General features: G+C 40.0%; 2 pseudogenes; both read left to right on the top strand.

The window, feature by feature from the left end:
* Nucleotides 1-468: 468 nt before the first annotated feature.
* On the top strand, nucleotides 469-2,235 carry LOC716565 (bone morphogenetic protein receptor type-1A pseudogene; annotated as a pseudogene).
* Nucleotides 2,236-5,194: 2,959 nt separating this feature from the next.
* On the top strand, nucleotides 5,195-7,100 carry LOC100428831 (RWD domain-containing protein 1-like; annotated as a pseudogene).
* The last annotated feature ends 694 nt before the right edge of the window (nucleotides 7,101-7,794 follow it).

Genomic DNA, 7,794 nt, shown 5'->3' on the forward strand with positions numbered 1-7,794 from the left:
TCGGGGACTCTGGAGGAAGATTGGGAGGGGAGTGAGGGATAAAAGACTACACACTGGGCATCTGTCCGCGCAAGGTGAATGTCGCACTGCCAGATGGAGGGGCGACCAGCCTGGGCCGCTGCACGCCGAGGGCGGAGCCGGCCCCACTTCACCCTCGCGGCTCGCCACGCCCACCCGCTCCGCGCCGAGGGCTGGAGTCCGGACTTATGAAAATATGCACCAGTTTAATACTGTCTTGGAATTCATGAAATGGAAGCATATGTCAAAGCTGTTTGGAGAAAATTGGAAGTACAGTTTTATCTAGCCACATCTTGGAGAAGTCACGAGAAGCAGTGGGAGTGGGAGTCACTGTCAAGTGCTTGCGATCTTTTAAAAGAAAATCTCACTGAAGGATAGTCATTTAAATTAGTGAAGTAGCAAGACCAGTCATTAAAGGTGGCAGTAGACAGGAAGCATTACAAATGAACAATGGCTCAGCTATATATTTACATCAGAATACTGGGAGCCTATCTGTTCATCATTTCTCGTGTCCAAGGACAGAATCTAGACAGTATGCTCCATGGCACTGGGATGAAATCAGACTCCCACCAGAAAAGTCAGAAAATGGAGTAACATTAGCACCAGAGGATACCTTGCCTTTTTGAAAGTGCTATTGCTCAGGGCACTGCCCGGATGATCCTATTAATAACACATGCATAACTAATGGACATTGCTTTGCCGTCATAGAATAAGATGACCAGGGAGAAATCACATTAGCTTCAGGGTGTTTGAAATATGAAGGATCTGATTTTCAGTGCAAAGATTCCCCAAAAGCCCAGCTAAGCCAGACAATAGAATGTTGTTGGACCAGTTTATGTAACCAGTATTTGCAACCCACACTGCCCCCTGTTGTCATAGGTCCATTTTTTGATGGCAGCGTTCGATGGCTGGTTTTGCTCATTTCTATGGTTGTCTGCATAATTGCTATGATCATCTTGTCCAGCTGCTCTTGGCTTTTGTAACAAACATTATTGCAAGAGCATCTCAAGCAGACGTCATTACAATCGTGATTTGGAACAGGATAAAGCATTTATTCCAGTTGGAGAATCACTAAAAGACCTTACACACCGGTCACAAAGTTCTGGTATGGGCCTGGACTACCTTTATTGGTTCAGTGAACTATTGCCAAACAGATTCAGATGGTCTGGCAAGTTGGTAAAGGCCGATATGGGTAAATGGCGTGGTGAAAAAGTGGCGGTCAAAGTATTCTTTACCACTGAAGAAGCCAGCTGGTTTCCAGAAACAGAAATCTACAAAACTGTGCTAATGGGCCATGAAAACATACTTGGTTTCACAGCGGCAGGCATTAAAGGTACAGGTGCCTGGACTCAGCTCTGTGAAAATGGATCTCTCTATGACTTCCTGAAATGTGCTACACTGGACATCAGAGCCCTGCTCAAATTGGCTTAGTCAGCTGCCTGTGGTCTGTGCCACCTGCACACAGAAATTTATGGCACCCAAGGAAAGCCCGCAATTGTTCATTGAGACCTAAAGAGCTAAAACATCCTCATCAAGAAAAATGGGAGTTGCTGTATTGCTGACCTGGGCCTTGCTGTTAAATTCAACAGTGACACAAATGAAGTTGACGTGCTCTTGAATGTCAGGGTGGGCACCAAACACTACATGGCTCCAGAAGTGCTGGACGAAAGCCTGAACAAAAACCACTTCCAGCCCTACTTCATGGCTGACATCTACAGCTTCGGCCTGATCATTTGGGAGATGGCTCGTCGTTGTATCACAGGAAGATTGTGGAAGAATACCAATTGCCATGTTACAACATGGTACCGAGTGATCCGTCATACGAAGATATGTGTGAGGTTGTGTGTGTCAAACGTTTGTGGCTAATTGTGTCTAATTGGTGGAACAGTGATGAATGTCTGAGCAGTTTTGAAGCTAATGTCAGAATGCTGGGCCCACAATTCAGCCTCCAGACTCACGGTATTGAGAATCAAGAAGATGCTTGCCAAGACGGTTGAATCCCAAGATGAAAAAATCTGACGGTGAAACCATTGGAGGAGAAACTCTAGACCTCAAGAACTGTTTTTACCCATGGAATGCGTGGAATTAGAGTGGAATAAAGATGTTGACTTGGTTCTCAGACTGTTTCTTCACTGCGTGTTCACAGGCTGCTAATTAAACCTTTCAGTACTCTTAATAGAATACAAGCTGGGAACTTGTAAATACTTCATTCTTTATATATGGACAGCTTTATTTTAAATGTGGTTTTTTAGGCCTTTTTTTAAATGAGTTTTTATGAATTGCATCAAGACTTCAATCCTGATTAATGTCTCCAGTCAAGCTCTGGGTACTGAATTGCCGGTTCATAAAACAGTGCTTTCTGTGACAGCCTTAAGAAGATGAATGAGTGCAGCAGAGATGGAGAAATAGACTTTGCCTTCTACCTGAGACATTCAGTTCATATGTATTCTACGTTTGTAAAACAGCCTATAGATGATGATGTGTTTGGGATACTGCTTAGTTTATGATAGTTTGTCCTGCCTTCCTTAATGATGTGATGTGTGTGTGTGTGTGTGTGTGTGTGTGCGCGTGCACATGCACGCCAGGATTCTTCTGCTGCCATTTGAATTAGAAGAAAATAATTTATATGCATGCACAGGAAAATATTGGTGGGTTTTTTTTTTTTTTTTGGATTGCAGAAATTTATTAAAATTGGAGATGTTGTTTTAATCTTCTTGTGCCATGGGACTCCATCAGGCTGTCTACAAAGACCATTGGGAGGCTGAGGATCACTTGAGCCCAGGAGTTTGAGGCTATAGTAAACCTCAAAGGGCCACTGCACTCCAGCTTGGGTGAGGCAAGACCCTGTCTCAAAAAATAAACCAGACTTTTAACCACATTTCCAGACTTCAATTAAAATGCTACATGGGAATACAGAATATCAGATCTTTTATTGTCATGTAATCAGTGAGAGAGTTGATATCGGTGGTTTTGTGCTTTAAAAACGCAGTATCTGACCAAGATTCGCTAATCTCATACAAGCCATTTACCTTGCAAGTGAGACAGCTTCCCCACCAGCTATGTTTTTTAACATGAAAGCTGATATAAAGGCCAAAAAAAGCTTAAAAGATCTGTAAATTTAGACTGTTTTCCTTCTACCACCTGGTTTTTTTTTTTTTTTTTTTGTAGTTATTATTTTTCTCATGGAAAGCATCCTCTCCAAAGTTGAAGCTTCCAGTGCCATGAACCATGCTTACAAAGAAAGCACTGCTTATGGAAGTGGATTCCTGCATTTGATAGCAATGTAAGTGCCTACAACCATGTTCTGTATTCTTTATTCTCAGTAACTTTTAAAAGGGAAGTTGTTTATATTTTGTGTGTAATGTGTTTTATCTGCAAATCACCTACTCCTTTACATACTTTATATATGTATGTACATTAATACTGTAGAAACCAGCTCATGTGTATCTCACATCCCATCCTTAAGGGAAGAAATGTTGTAAAGTAGAACTAAATATGAATTTTCAGAATTAATGCATTCAAAGTAATATATCAAATCCAGGACTTTGTTAACTTCAGGCAAAAACTTCATTAGGGTAATATCATCTCAATTTTTTTAAAAGAAAGGATTCTCTAATTAGAAATTTATATGTCAGAGGTGTTACAAATTTATCAACTGTTAAATATGTTTTGGACATCTAAATCATTTGAGATTTTTGGTTTTTGACTTCTGATCCCTAACGTGTGAAGACAATGAAAAATCAGGCAGAAATATTTAGTATCTAGTCAGTATCTGTAGTTATACTGTATAACTGTTCTTCAATAAAATGGTACATAAAAAAAAGACTACACATTGGGTACAGTGTACACTGCTCAGGTGACAGGTGCACCAAAATCTCAGAAATCACCACTAAAGAACTTTTCCATGTAACCAAACACCATCTGTTCCCCCAAAACTATTGAAATAAAAAGAATGAAATACTGTCACTTATGACAACATGGATGAACTGGGAGGACAGTGTATTAAGTAAAATAAGCCAGACACAGAAAGACAAATACTTCATGATCTGACTCATAGATGGAATATGAAAAAAAAAAAAAAGTTGGTATCATAGAAGCAGAGAGTAGAACAGTGGTTACCAAGACTGAGAAGGGGAGGATAAAAAGAGATTGGCCAATAGGTACAAGGTTACAATTAGATAGGCAGAATAAATTCTGGTGTTCTATTGTACAATAGAGTGACTATGGTTAAGAGTAAGGCATTGTATGTTACAATATAGCTATAAGAGACACTTTTAAATGTTCCCATCACAAAGAAATGACAGGCCTGGTGAGGTGGGTGGCTCACATCGGTAATCCCAGCACTTTGGCAGGCTGAAGTGGGAGGATCATGTGAGCCCAGGAGTTCAAGACCAGCCTGGGAAAGATGGCGAGACCCCCATCTCTACAAACAATAAAGGAATTAGTTAGGCTCTGTGGTGCGTGTCTGTAGTCTCAACCACTTTGGAGGTTGAGGCGGGAGGATCCCTTAAACCCAGGAGTTTGAAGTTGTAGTAAGCTATAATCATGTCACTGCACTCCAGCCTGGGTGAGAAAATGAGACCCTGGCTTTACAAAAAATAAACAAAACAAAACAAAAAGAAATGATATATGTATGGGTGATGGATATGCTAACTACCTTAATTTGATTATTATACAACATATATGTATTGAAATATCAAATTGTACTCCATAAATATGTAAAATTACATGTGCCAATGAAAAAGTAAAAATAAAACCACAATGATATAATTTTAAAAAATTATACAATAATGTTAATGTACAAAATGCTGATATAAAACAGTTAAAATTGCTTACTTCTTAGGTTTTCACTAGAAATTAAGGTTACTAAGATTTTAAAATTGGAATTAATAGATGTAATTCAGTATACAAAGTGTACCAAAAAATTAAGATGGGTTTTGATGAGAAAAATTTTAAGAAAGATATGAGAATTATAAGAAAGATATGAGGATATGTTTTTTGTTTAAAAAAGACATGCTTTTTGTTTAAAAAAGAATAATTTTGTCTGGTTTGGGGGTTATTTCAAAATAAACAAGAGGCCCTGGGCCTTCCAGCCAGGGACTCTGCACCAGCCGGTCCCAGCTGCTGCACACCGCCCTAGGTATCTGGGTGATCACAGGCAGTAGCAAGGGCCGTGATGACAGATGATGGCGAGGAGCAGCTCAATGAGCTGGAGGTTCTGGAGTCCATCTACCCTGACTCCTTCACAGGCAGATGTCTCTCAGTTATCCCTGTATAGCTCCAGTCCTGTTCATGTTATCTCTCACTTAGCAGTACATCTGTGCTGTGAGGGTGTAACAGGGTATAAGGGGATAAGTGAAGAGAGGTTTGAGGGTTTCATTAACTGGCTTGATTGCACATTGATCCAACCCTCCTAACAACTAGTCTTCCAAAATATACATGGACTTTCCTCATACCACATTCTCCTTCAGTAGTGCTTCACTTGACAGAGTCCTGCTAAGTAGTGTCAGAAAATCCACCCAGCTTCACCATACTGTGACATCTGAGGCTGGAGAAAATGATGAAACCCTCAAGTTTACATACCATGGAAAATAGCCAGACAGAGCTTCCTTTTATGAAATATTCTCCCAGGAAAATCTAGAAGATAATGATGTCTCAGATATTTAAATTACTAGCATTACAGCTGAAGGAAATCTCGGTATGGTGGTGATCTTTATCTAGTGACAGCTGTACAAGAAAAATTAAATGAAATAGTAGATCAGATAAAAACTAGAAGAGAGGAAGAAAAGAAACAAAAAGAAAAAGAAGAAGAAACTGAAAAGCAATTATTCCACGGTACTCCTGTTACAGTTGAGAATTTTCTTTCTTTCTTTCTTTTCTTTTCTTTTTTTTTTTTTTGAGATAGAGTCTTGCTCTGTCGCCCAGGCTGGAGTGCAGTGGCATGATTTCAGCTCACTGCAACCTCTGCCTCCAGGGTTCAAGCCATTTTCCCGCCTCAGCCTCCGGTCCTCAGCCTGGGACTACAGGCATGCACCACCATGCCCAACTAATTTTTTCGATCTTAGTAGAGAGGGGTTTTGCCATGTTGGCCAGGCTGGTCTCAAACTCCTGACCTCAGGTGATCCACCCGCCTCGGCCTCCCAAAGTGCTGGGATTACAGGCGTGAGCCACCATGCTAGGCCAAGAATTTCTTAAACTGGAAGAGCAAGCTTGATGAGAAACTCTTGAAAATTAAAAAGAAATGATTGAAAGAAGAACCAGCAAGAAAAATAAATTAAGTGGGAAACAAGATTTTGAAACAGATCATAATCTTGATACATCTGATATCCAGTTCTTGGAGGATGCTGGAAACAATGTGGAGGTATTATAAATGAGTTGTTTTTTTCTTTTTTTTTTTTTTCTTTTTTTTTTTTGAGATGAAGTTTCGCTCTGTAGCCCAGGCTGGAGTGCAATGGTGCAATCTCGGCTCACTGCAACCTCTGCCTCCCAGGTTCAAGCAATTCTCCTGCCACAGCCTCCTGAGTAGCTGGGATTACAGGCATGCGCCACCACGCCTGGCTAATTTTGTAGTTTTAGTAGAAATGGGGTTTCACCATGTTGATCAGGCTGGTCTCGAACTCCTGACCTCAGATGATCTGCCCACCTCGGCCTCCCAAAGTGCTGGGATTACAGGCATGAGCCACTGCACCTGGCTTTTTTTTTTTTTTTTTTTTTTTTGAGACAGAGTCTTGCTCTGTTACCCAGGCTGGAGTGTAGTGGCACGATCTTGGCTCACTGCAACCTCTGCCTCCTAGGTTCAAGCGATTCTTCTGCCTCAGCCTCCCAAGTGGCTGGGATTACAGGCGCAGGCCACCACGCCTAGCTAATTTTTTTTTTGCCATGTTGGCCAGGCTAGTCTCAAACACCTGACCTCAGATGATTCACCAGCCTCAGCCTCCCAAAGTGCTGGGATTACAGGTATGAGCTTCCGCCCCTGGCCAGATGAGTCTTTGTTCCAGGAAATGGATGACTTGGAGCTGGACGATGAGGAGGATGACCCAGACTCCAGTCTTGCAGACCCAGAGAGTGACTTCACTGACTAATGGAACATCTCCACCTGCAGAGAGGCTCGACTGAAAACAGCACCTGTGGCTATGCTTAGAGGGTTTTGATTTTCCTTTCTTTTTTTTCTAAGAAAAAATAAGTTTCAGTAGAATGTTTTTCTGATAGCTTTCATCATTGAACTTAATAAACTGACCTTAAAATTTCAAATAGAAAAACCAAAATAAATAAAGAAAAGAGTGACACAGCTAAAACTACAATATGAAAAGTTGGGAGAAAAAATTAGAGAGAATCTTGTGTTGTTAGAGTGATAAAAAAAAATAGTATTTTTCGTTCCAAAGTAAAATGACTGGATTGTTATTGTTCCAAAATTGGAAAAAAAAAAAACCCATATATATATCCCATATGTACACATACACACACATATATAAAAACATATACATACATACATATGCATACACATAAACATATACATACATAATATGCATACATATATATAACTAGATTAAAGAGTTGTAAAATATTTTGTGAAAATTTTGTGAAATATCCATCTTGTAAAAGGAGATTTTGTGTGATCAAGCTAAGTAATATTAAACATACATTATGTGTAAGTTTTTCTAAAAACTGAGCATTCATATCAAAGGTATGCTGATATAAAACTAGAATTTTATCTCCTATGTGAAAACTACAAGATGTTCTTAGAGGATTGATCTGCTTGTAATAGAAAATAGTGAA

Source organism: Macaca mulatta, chromosome 2, assembly GCF_049350105.2.
Source record: "Macaca mulatta isolate MMU2019108-1 chromosome 2, T2T-MMU8v2.0, whole genome shotgun sequence".
NCBI classification, from domain to species: Eukaryota; Metazoa; Chordata; class Mammalia; order Primates; family Cercopithecidae; genus Macaca; species Macaca mulatta.